This window comes from Leptinotarsa decemlineata, unplaced genomic scaffold, assembly GCF_025532065.1.
Source record: "Leptinotarsa decemlineata unplaced genomic scaffold, Ldec_3_MD MMD2_tig00000505_RagTag_RagTag, whole genome shotgun sequence".
Lineage (NCBI taxonomy): Eukaryota > Metazoa > Arthropoda > Insecta > Coleoptera > Chrysomelidae > Leptinotarsa > Leptinotarsa decemlineata.
In genome coordinates this window covers 15,943,159-15,955,982 of record NW_027412549.1, presented here as the reverse complement: position 1 = coordinate 15,955,982, position 12,824 = coordinate 15,943,159, and the positions used below count along the sequence as shown (strand labels likewise).

The following is a 12,824-nucleotide window of genomic DNA, read 5'->3' as shown; positions in this document are numbered from 1 at the left end:
GATTCGGTTTCCTTTCAAATAAGAAAGAAATATATTAAATTCCGTATAAACGTCTTGCTTCGTATAAATGTTACAGAAGACCTACAAAATATCAAGTCGTGGTGCATTGCAAATTTTGTATGTTTAAATTTCAATAAAACAAAATTTTCGAAATTTTAGAATTTGACAATTTGCAGAAAAAATTGTGACACTGAAAACTTCGACCGCGAAAGTCTCAACTACTTTGTCATCATGGATAGTATTATTAATGTTTATCAAGTACATCAATTACTTGATGAACAATAATAACACTTTCATGTATAACGTATTCAAAAAACCACTTTATTGTGAGATTTTCACTAAATTTTACAAAAACGCAAAACGTGTTAGTAAAGACACGCCCGAAGAAGCCATTGTATGGCGAAACACGTGTTGCGTTTTTGTAAAACTATTTAGGGAATATCTCACAATGAAGTGTTTTTTGAATACGTTAGTTATGGATTTTCATCAAGTATCGGCCAATTCCATCATATATCTATTATGTAGAGATAATAATTAGAATTCAAAATAATTTAATCCTTTGTTGTGTTTACATTCATCAATCTTTAGATTCAAAACGAATTTAATATCTCTAATGGTATTAATATCATCTCAAAAAAAATACTTCAATTGAAATGATAAAACTGTTTGTTGATCTTGTTACGTATAGTATTTTTTTCATTTCCTTTGCTGATCATTCATTAGCCCATCATATTACATCTTCACTCATATTACTTCTTCATTCAATTCTCAAATCTGTCAACACTGTATTCACTTATTATGGCCCGCAGTTTCCCTAAACAAACTATTTTCTCCACATTTGGCAACGCCGAACCCCACCTGTCGTCCACTCGAGCAGGTGAGAATTGCATGAAGCTCTTCGGAAATTCTACTCTCCTGATGAAAAGGTAGCGCGGTACCCACTTCCAAGGGTACCACCGGCGAGCGGTACCAAGAGAGCCGCTTCAGGTATGCCGTCTATTCACCTAGACTTGAACGATCGGTTTATATATGAAATCGGTACTACCTCGTTGGGTACGCTGTTGATAATGAAAACAATTTATTAGATAACACGCGAATTCGGGTTGAAACGACTCGAGGACGGTTTGAAATTGTTACACAGCTGCTTGTGTAGAATGGACTCGAGTGAAATTCTATTTTGTTTCGAAAATAAATAAAGAAGACAACTTAATGGTTGTTTTGAAAGTTCTGTTCGTTTTCAACACGCTTATACAGGGTGTAACTGAATAAGTGTAAAACATTCAAGGAGGTGATTCCTCATCGAAAAAAAGATAGGATCTTTCATATAAAGAAACTTCATTGGAGCAATCCTTGTTAAGATACAGCCCCTTAAAGGGGGTACATAAAATTTGGGGGTGTTTCCATGAGAAGTGAAACAAATTCGGATTTTTCAGGACTGAAATTTTTTCAGGAAAAAAGTGTAATCGTAGTAAGTTGGTAGTCCTGATCATGAAACTGAAGGAATTTTGAGCCTATTTTGTCCCCTAATATGTTTTACCGTGAAAATGGGGTGTTCTATCGCGAGTGGCGGACAGTGTATATCACTTTGGCCAACCTCATTCAGGTGGTAGGTGCATTTTGAGCATTTTCATCAATCCTGAGAGTTTCATCATTCTATCTCGAATATTACGGAAGATACGGGGGTGTTTCCATAAGAAGTGAGACAAATTCGGATTTTTCAGGACTGAAATTTTTCCAGTAAAAAAGTGCGATCGTAGTAAGTTGGTAGTCCTGATCACGAATCTGAAGGAGTTTTGAGCCTATTTTGCCCCCTAATATGTTTTACCGTAAAAATGGGGTGTTCCATCGCGAGTGGCGGACAGTGTATATCACTTTGACCAACCCTATTCAGGTGGTGAGTGCATTTTGAGCATTTCCAACAATCCCGGGAGTTTCATCATTCTACCTCGAATATTACGGAAGATACGGGGGTGTTTCCATAAGAAGTGAGACAAATTCGGATTTTTCAGGACTGAAATTTTTCCAGTAAAAAAATGTGATCGTAGTAAGTTGGTAGTCCTGATCACGAATCTGAAGGAATTTTGAGCCTATTTTGCCCCCTAATATGTTTTACCGTAAAAATGGGGTGTTCCATCGCGAGTGGCGGACAGTGTATATCACTTTGATCAACCCTATTCAGGTGGTAAGTGCATTTTGAGCATTTCCAACAATCCTGGGAGTTTCATCATTCTACCATTTTCAGTGCTTTCCTTACAGTCTCGTGTGACATTCCCGTCTGTTCTGCTACTGATCGTAAGGAGCTAGTCGGCTCTGCAGCAAATGTTCCCAACACCTCAATTTGAGCATCCTCATTCAGTACTCTGGGGTTATTCCTTTTTTTATTCTTCACCGAACCAGTTTCGGAAAACTTTGTCACCAAATCAAGCACATACCGGTGACTTATATTAAGATTTGGATTTCTTTCATTAAAAAGAGATGCCGCCCTTCGTGCGCACTTGCCCACCTCTCCATAAATAAAAATTATTTCAATTCGGTCTTGGATAGTGTAAACCATTCTTACAATTTATACACTTTCTAAGGTATCGCTGATCAGCTCAACAAATGAAACTGAAATGATAGTACTACCAAATGGCTTGAATGCGATGAACACCTTTTTTGCTCAAAAAACGATACTTTTTATAGCAGAAGTAACAAAAAAGGGATAAGAGTTTTAAATCCGATAATAAACCCAAATGAAAGTCACCGAAATCAGATAACTAATTAATGTAAATTTTTTGAGGCTTGTCTAATTTTACCCCTGATGGAAAGTTGAAAAGCTGACCCGTCATCACAAGTTTCACTTATAAGAGAGTCAATAAATTGTATTTCTTTGCATACTAACTTGATAACCAGGCATTTTAGTATAGGCCAATTCTAATTACTTCTATTAGTTTAGAACTACATTTTCGGATACTGCTGATCGGAAAATAATAAATGAGGGCACCGTCGGCAAGCGAATTGAATGCCCTTCAAAATGATGTGCCACTTGACCCCCCTTTCCATTTGAAATTCTGAGGGTAACATCCACCCCTCCTAGGGGGTTGAACCCCGAGGGTTGAAAATATTCATTCAGAGTGTCCCCCTTGCAAATAAAGTTGACCTGTCTGACCATTTTTTCATATTATGTACTGGAAGGGAGATATTGAGGGTGGGAAGTTTTCAAATTGACACACTGTGTATATATATATATATATATATATATATATATATATATATATATATATATATATATATATATATATATATATATATATCCTTATTCAGTTGAAAAACTAATTCATTTACAATAGTAAATACATTGTTACATTATAAAGAAAATGATATCAATATGAAAAAATACAAACATTCTGATTAAAAATACAAATGTATTAATAAAAAGTTACATAAAAAAGTCATGAATAGAAATATACTATATTTTCATTAAGACATCCTTCAATCGTCTTTTGAATATATTTATCCAACTACTATCTTCAATTTCTTGAGGAAGGTCATTAAAACAATGTACTCCTTTATAAAATAAAGAATTATGTGTACTATTTTTTTATATTTTTCAACTTTTATATTGTTTCTGTTTCTGGTATTATGCCCATGTTTTTCAGCCACATAAGTTAATTTATTCTTTAGATATACAGGTGAATATCCAATTTTGATTTTAAAAATAAAAATTAGTGTTTGGTACTTGAAGAGTTTCTTCACTGGTAGCCATTGAAGGGTTTGCAACATATGGGTGTTATCCTTGAACATTGTAAGATTATTCGCATACCACGATGCATCTTTTGTAGTCTGTTTATTTCATTTTGATTGAGAAAGAACAGAATGGTAAAACAATAATTCAAATATGGAAGTTTTATGGAGTGGTAGACTAATAATTTAGACCACTGGCTCATATATAAGGAACATCTTCTTAAATAGTTGATTTTGTAAGTTATTGTTTTGATAACTTGATTAGCATGTTCCTTGAATTTCAAGTTACTGTCGATAGTTTCACCCAAGTACACGAATTTGTTTACTTTCTCTATATTACTGTCATTCAATCGTAGAAGTAGGTTTTCATTATTATGATCTCTATGTTCCCTATTAACATCCATTTTGTTTTATTTACATTCACCTTCAGCAGATTTTCAGAGCAATATCTATACACCCTTTCAAGACTAGAGTTCATAGTATCATCACACTCATGTACATCTGTACTATGGTTACAATGTCATTCAAATATATAAGGAATAACAATGGTCCCAAAATAGTCCCTTGGGGCATACCTATATCATTTTGCATTTTATCAGTTAGCCAGTGAGCTGCCATATTTTCCACCACCTATTCAATCTATTCAAGAGTGCGCAAGTCTGAGTGTCTGTTAATCGATGCCGCATCATCAGCATACATGAAAATAGTGTTCAGAAAAAGGTAGTAAAAAAGATCATTGATGTGAATAATGAACAAAAGGGGTCTAAGACAGATTCTTGGGGCACATCATATTTTATTTCACGTAAGTCGGATAGTTTTCTGTTATCGGAGACACTGAGTTCTTCCTGTAAGATATGATTTTATCAGTTGAAGAGGTAAACCTCTAACGCCATAGTGTTCAACTTTTTCTATTAAAGGATCGTGAGAAACACAATCGAACGCTTTACTAAGATCTACAAGTGTGATTTTCGGTTACCATAAATGATTTTCAGTGCAGAATTTGTTTATAACCGACTCTTTTAGACTCGATTTTGACTATATCCAGCAGTTTCAGGGTATGCTTAGGGGCGGAGCTCGGTACGTAAGAACAAAATGGTCCAATCTGGTCTAAAAATGGTCTAATCTGAGCTTTGGAAAGCGTCAAAAGTTGCTGAAGTGTGTACAGTTTCCTGGTTTGAGAAGCAGCCTTTGCAATTCCAGCGACTTGATTGTGCCAAGACACATGGTTGTCCATTTCAAACCCCAAGAAGCTTATCGAAGCAGAAAGCGGAATATACAACACTTGGTACACAATAAAAAATGATTCAATAATTAGGCATGGATTTGGTAGCCTCTGCATTGCTTTTCAAAATAGTATAACATATAACGGGTCAAGGGGAAGAAATGTGTATGTCCATTTGTATGTATTTTGTGAAAAGAGAAAAATTAAGTTTACCATCAAACTAGTAAAATTTGGGTTGTAAAGTCTGTTAACCCTTTGAAGCACGACTTAAGTAAATCGAGTTTTTATTAAAACTTTCAGTGACTTACTGTTTATTGGAGTCAACTAGACATGAAAATACAAGAGTCGAATGAAGAAAAAATGGTTTTTGAAAAATAACACATGGTTTCGTAGTGAAACCACTTTGCCTTTCGAGTTCGAAAACAATAAACAAAAATAATTTATTGAAAAAATTTAACAATACATAGTCGGTAATTATGACATTCCAAACTTTATGAAATTCGACAAAACAATTATTATTGGCTGACTTGAACAAAGCCACTTTGCACACACTACAGCTCCATCTGGTGCGATGCGGTTCCTTAGCACTACTACAATGTGCACAACGCATTGATGTTCCATACTCGGGCATGTGCTTGGATTGATCACTTCTAAGTTCCTTGGATACATGAACTTTGAATCTGCTCTGGGCAGGCGTATCTGATGGCCTTCCTAAGTTTTCTTTCAATGAATTGGCTTCAACCAAACCAGATACAACTTCGAGACGGAATTCCTTAAGTTTCATTTTATTTCCAGTTTTCTCACTGAACAATATATAAGAGTTTACAATGGATGTGTCCAAGAAATGCCAAAATAATCGGTGCCACGACTTCCGACTTTTCCTATCTATAGCATAGTAGGATTTCAGCATATCAGCTTTGTCAACGCATCCCATACAACGCCTATAGTCTTTTATAGCAATGGGGCAAGCTATTTCCGTGATTGTGCCATCTTTTTCTCTTTTTCCAACAGATGCATTGTTTGTAGGAGAATGTATAGTAGAGAGAAGCGTAACTACTCTCTTGTCCTTCCACTTCATGAAATCATATCTCTCCTACTAAACCAGTCCGAATGGCCACGAGATAAACTTTTATCACTTTGGAAGTGAATGGGCAAATTTTTCCTATTCACTCTAACAGTACCACAACAGAATATATTTCTCTTGTACATCGTCTGCACGAGGTTCACGGTTGTGAAAAAATTATCGAAGTAAATATGATAACCTTTATTTTCTAATCCTTTCGTCATTGCATGAACAACGTTTTCTCCCAATTTTTTTTCGGTGTTATTTGCATCCTTTCCTGTATATATTTGAAAATCACAAATATATCTCGACAAATCAGCTCGAACCCAAAGTTTGAAACCTCGTTTGATTGGTTTTTTGGGCATGTATTGCTTGAAGGCTACCAACTCAACGATGGAACCGATTGTTCCATCGTTGGTTTATAACAGTTTTGGAACTTTGTCTTCAAGTCATCAAGAAGGGGTCGAATTTTGTAAAGAATATCAAAATTGTGTTCTCCTCTTTTCGGCATCATGTAATTGTCATTCAAATGGAAGTTTGTCAGTAAAAATCCAAATTGATTGACACTCATGAGTAATGAGATATATGGGTCGCGAAGTTCATTTTTAGATGACCAATAATCCCTGTAACTAGGGGAATGTTTTATTCCCATCAAAATGTTGATAGCGAGAAATATCTTTATCTCGGTAAGATTAGTATTCTCAAATCTCTTACCCGACTGGGTACAGTAAAGGTTAGTTTGATACACTAGGTCATTCAAGAGATTATCGTCAAAAAAACATTGAAAAAAGTCTATTGGATTATTTTTATCAGCAACCAATATTGTAGGTCCCACGTCTTCAGCGAATGGAAGTAATTTTGGAGTAAAATCCCTTTTATTCCATAGGATCGTTGCTAGAGGTAAATTATCTTCAGATGAGTCACTGCTATAGTCTCGAATATCTTCATTGTTGTTGAACTCTTTGTCTGAAAACTCTTCAATTATAGTTTCTTCGATAATTTCCTCAATATCTCCAGCAATTTGAGAGGTCATATCAAGTTCCTCTTCTGACATATCGCCAGCTTCGGATCCGCCATCCGAAGGTATATTATCGAGTAAGTCATATGTCTCATCTGAGGTAAGGTTTTCAAGAATGTAAAATTTATTCATTCTGAAAAAAATGAAACAGGTGTTGCAAAGTGGTTTCAGATTGTGACCGGTCGTTATTCGAATATTGAACGCACAAATTCAATAACAATCGATATATAATATATTTTTCATGATTAATACATCATAAAGAACAATTATAATGAAAACATACCTGACCAAAACACCTTATCACAACAAAAACTTCAAAGCACAATCAGAAGTACCTACTAACGTCGAAAATCCACGAAGAAACTTCTATTGTTTCGAATATTTCAAAATCACTTGGTCCTGAATAATAGTTTTGCTATTAGCGAATAGATTTTTAACCCTTCAAAGGGTTAAAAATAACAACTATGTTCAAAAACTGATTATTGCATAGACTGTGGTTGGAAAAATTGAAATTCTTCTTCGTTGTTGAAAAAATTACAATCTCATAAAGAAGTGATACATTCATTGTTTTGAGGAGTGTATTTTGTATATCCACTGAGGTTACTATCAACACCATCAATTCCAGATTTATGGGCACGTAAGTTGACAACCAAATATATTTAATTCGGCAGGGTTCCCGATTGTCAATTTATAATTCGACTGTGCATGTTTTAGAAATTATTGTGCGGTATATTTCAACAGAGAAATAAAAACATGGCTATAAAAAAGTTTTATCTCCTAGGTACGACAGAAATACCCGTCAAGAATTGTGAAGATATGGAGAAACCGAAACGAATTCATTTCTGTGATGGATTTGGATCAGATAAAATGTATACCAGAACAACGAAGTAGAGCCATTTCTTTATAATTTTTGGTAGTTTCTGTAGGTAACGCTATTTATGGTGTCTGGAAATCTATAACCAGAAACTCTGCACTGGACTACAGGTTGGATAATTGTAGAAAAATTACAGAACTATGAGTACAACAAACTCGAAAAAGTAATAATTTTGTTCCAGTTTCAAATAGATCAGTCGAAAGCCCCGAATGAAAAATGTACCGGTAGTTGTGAATTTGGACCATTTTAGAGATTGTTGACGTGGAACCGTTCTACTAGTATCACCAGAAACTAAATGAGAATATTCTAACTGAACAATGATGTTCGTTGTTGTACTGACATTTTTTGATGTATTTTGATGCAAATTCATGACTGGTTTAGCTCGTATCTGAAAGGACGGAAACAAATTGTAAAAAGCTCTCATTGTGGTAAAACATCTCGGTCATCTCCTCAAAGAAATGACATTGGGGTACCTCATGGCTCCATTCTGGAGCCAATACTATTCGTCTTATATATTAATGAGCTACCTCTGATCTTAACTGATGCATTCACTGCATTGTATGCAGATGACTCAACGCTACTTTTTACAGGAGAAAACTCTGAAATTCTGATAACAAAAATTAACACCACAATGCACAAGTTTTCAGTCTGGTCTTCTGATATGTCTCTTCTTTTCAATACAAACAAAACAAATTGTGTAACTTTTCATACTCATCAAAACAAAAACGTACCGCCATTAAATATCAACATTAATAACACATGCATTTATAGTACTGAAAGTGTTAAATTTCTTGGAATTTTTTTGGACGAAGACTTATCATTTCGAACTCACTGTCTACAGCTTTCTAAGACACTGAACTCAAAATGTTACCAAATCAGAAATCTTAGATATACATTGAATTTGAATCATCTCCGTTCATTCTATTTTGCAGAAGTTCAATCAAGAATTAACTATGGTATTGCAGTCTGGGGTGGATCAGCATATGCACAAAATGTTTTTCTGGCTCAAAAGCGTATTATTAGATGTATTGCTAGAGTCTCATTTAACCATAGTTGTCGTGACCTTTTCAAAAACATGAGGATTATAACAGTTAGTGCTATTTTCATTTTAGAAGTTTTGAAGAATATACACAAAGCTCGTGACAACCATATGCGTGTAGATGAACTACACAATTATGATACTAGACAGAAAGGCAAATATTGCGTTCCCTTCAGACGCTTAAATATTACCTTAAATTCACCTACTGTACTTGGCTTAAGACTCTATAATCGACTTCCATAAAGATATATATCCTTTTCAAACCGGAAATTTCTTATTGAAATGAAAAAGATACTAATTGATCTGTGTCCCTGCTCCCTAGAAGATTATTATGAATTAATTTTTTAAAGAACAACCTGTAAACATGTAACACTGTAACATTGTATTTTGTCTGCAATCCTTATTATGCATGTACATAATGTATTTTATTTTATTATTTCACTCGCTGTACTTTGTTGTATGTCTATATGTTTTTTGACTTGTCCTAGAGCTGTATTTGCTCGAATGGATATATAAAGAATTGAATTGAATTGAATTGCCTTCAGGGAATTGTTAAATGTTCCGCCATTTTGTAGTAGGTGAAGATATTGACTTCATAGTCTAGGGTCGTAAGGAATTCGTCAGGACCTTCGAAATGATGTATCACAAGACCCCCTTACTATTTAACTTTTTTCCACAGATGACACCCAGTCGCCATCATGAAAGTTTCATCTGTTAATTTCACTTCAGAATGAAGTATTCATGCATTGATTTCATTATCCCAAATTTCAATTTTTTGAGTTGACCCATTGAAAAATAAAAGGGGGGAACATTAAAGAAATGCACTGTGTATACTTTAGATATAGTGACACAACATTTAGTCTATTCTTAAGAATCAGTTCATGTGTCTTATTCCATTTTGCTGTAATAAACCAGCTTGGAATCTTTTGATTATTAATTTTCATTTCTTGTGAATGATTTTTAATTTTCATCTCATTTTAATAGTTCAATTTTTTTATTGTTGATTTCATTTCATTGTGATTTCACATTTTTTGCTGTATATAATTGTTATTTTTCAGCAAATCTTTTTAATTTTTTTGATTCTTTTAGGGATTTCAAATGAATTTATATCATATTAGACAATGGCAGTCCGAACTAATGAATCTCATTATTATTATCATATATAATGGCATCAATTTTTTTTTCAAACAAATACAAATTTTCGATGATATCTCACATGATTTGTTTTATTTGAATTCATAGATAGGAAGAGCTTAATAAAATACCATATATATTTTCGAAGGTATAGAAACAGATTTCAATGAGTAAATGAGTGGGGATATCAAAGAAAAGATGACAAAATAAATGAATATTAATGAAAATATAACGATTGAACTTTTTTATATATGGTAAACATTGTTGTTGAACCACTGAACTGACATGATTCTTTTTATTTTCCTCTGATGACTATTATTCAACATACCGCTATTGTATAAAACAAAAAATAAACTTTTACTTTCTACGAGAAAAGCCACCTAGTTACGTAACCGGAGAAATTATGTTCCTCTGCACGTTTATAGTAGTGTTTATTGTATAAATAATGGTGGGTTTACCATGTCTGATACATTTGTGGTTGGGATTTCTTCGAAGAAATTGATTGAGAGAAATGAACCAATAGTCATCTCAATTGAATTGTGATGTAACAAGGATTAAATTCCTTCATGATGTCCTGGATGATATCATTTTGTATTGACTCTTCTAGAATGTAAAACGTATGAGGTGTGTTCAAAAAATAGGGTAAATGTTCAGTCTACTCAATGAAAGAACACACAAGAGCCAAGACCAAGAAATTCACGCCAAATTCGATCAAATGTCAAAGTTTTGCTCACTGTTTTTTTTCTATTAACGTCGCGTAGTGCATACTGAGTTTTGCCACATGATCGTACGGTTCATGAGGAGTATTATCTTAAAGTAATGGACTGCTTGCGAGAAGCAATACGAAGAAAACGTCCGGTATTGTGGAAATACAATGCATGGCTTTTTCATCACGATGATGCACCTGCTCGCTCGTCATTGCTTGTTCATAATTTTTGGTCAAAAACAGCACATGCCTCAGCCATCGTATTTACCAGATATGCCCCCCTGCGACTTTTTGGTTGTCAATATTGAAAAGACCCATGAAAGAACGGCGTTTCGCAATGACTAGAAAGATAAAAACCGAATCGCTGAGAGAGCTCAAGGACATCCCAAAAAGTGCATATCAGAACATTTATTACTAAGTGAAGACACACGTGTTGCGTTTTTGTATAGTTTGCTCGTGCTAGAAATCGTACGTTGAGAGGTTAGACCTCGTTAATACTAGCATATGTTTCGATTTCTGAGTGTTGTCGTTCGAAGAGAGACAACAGCTGGTTAACAGAAAAACATTCCAAAAGATTCAACATATTTATTGTATTGTGCAAAAAGAAGGCTGAAAAGTTGCAATTTTCGGAACCTTGAAGAGCTGTAGCTCTGTAAATTAGAGAGAGCTCTGAGTTTTCGCTCTTCAAGCTCAAAATTTCCAAAAAAATTGTATGGCATGAGCCAACAGATATGCCGACATCATCTAATAGTGATTCGACGATTCTACATTTTCTACACTTTCTCAACATTTTCATCAATTGATTGTTTATTTTTTTATTTATTCATTCAAAATTTGGGATACAAACAGGTAAATACCCATAGAAGCATCTACTGATAGTAGTGGTTACAGAGATACACGATGTCAACAGATATAAGAAAAAATAAAAATTAATGAAATAATAAATTTCGCACATACTAACCCATTATTCATTATTTTTGCTTTGTGTTGAATATATTTTTCATATTTATTTTGAAGGAATTCAACGTAATAGAGAAAACATCTACGTTACTACAATATTTGTTGAAAGAATCACACATTCTAGTAATTGGGGATTTTTTGCCCAAATTTGTGTTGAAATTCGGACTGGTAAGTAATTTTCTGTTTCTAGTATTCTTATGAGGAACGTGATAAAAAATCATTGATACTAGATTGGGTGAGTCATAACAGTTTGTTATAATTTTATAAATAATAACTGAGTCGGTTATTATTCTTCGTTGTTCTAAAAGCTGTATTTTGTAGTGAGATCGAATTTCGCTTATGCCAAGTGTTACATAAGTCTTCGTTATTTTGAAATGCAAAAACCTTACAAATCTGTTCTAGATTCTTTCTAATCGTAATTTATGTGTATTATAATGTGGGCTCAATATGACACTTCCGAAATTAAGTTTACTATAAACAAATGCATAATAAATAGAATTGATTGCTGCCTCGTTGTTGAAATCTTCGCATATTCTGCAGAAAAATCCCAAGGTTTTGATGCAGGAATTTATTACATAATCTAAATGGGGATTGGAAGTAATTTTTGTATCAAAATAGATTCCAAGATCTTTAATTTGTCTACTCTTGTTTCTGCAAAAAGATATACATGCACATTTATTGATATTAAGTTTTAATTTATTGATGTAACAGGATTCTAGAAAATCATTGAGGTCTTCCTGAATCTTTGAGCAATCTCTAGTCGTCGTTACTTTTCTGAATATTTTTAAGTCATCAGCACATAATAGTACTTGTGAATGCTTGAAGCAATCTTTCAAATCATTTATAAATACTAGAAACATCAATGGAAACAGATGTGAACCTTGAGGGACTCTCGAGGTTACCACAAATGAAGTAGATCTGCATCCATTTACGCTCACTAGCTGACTGCGATTGTGAAGGTAGGATGAACGTCATCTAAGGAGATCTCCCTGTATACCGATTCCAGCAAGTTTTGAAATTAGAAGATTATGGTCAACTTTATCAAATGCCTTACTGAAGTCAGTATACAGTGAGTCCACCTGTGC

At 34.0% G+C, this 12,824-nt stretch overlaps 1 protein-coding gene across 1 annotated transcript in view; it reads right to left on the bottom strand.

Annotated features, from left to right (window-relative positions):
* The window catches only part of LOC111505526 (whirlin), a 112,325-nt gene that overhangs the window by 63,092 nt on the left and 36,409 nt on the right, over positions 1 to 12,824 (bottom strand). The window lies entirely within an intron of this gene.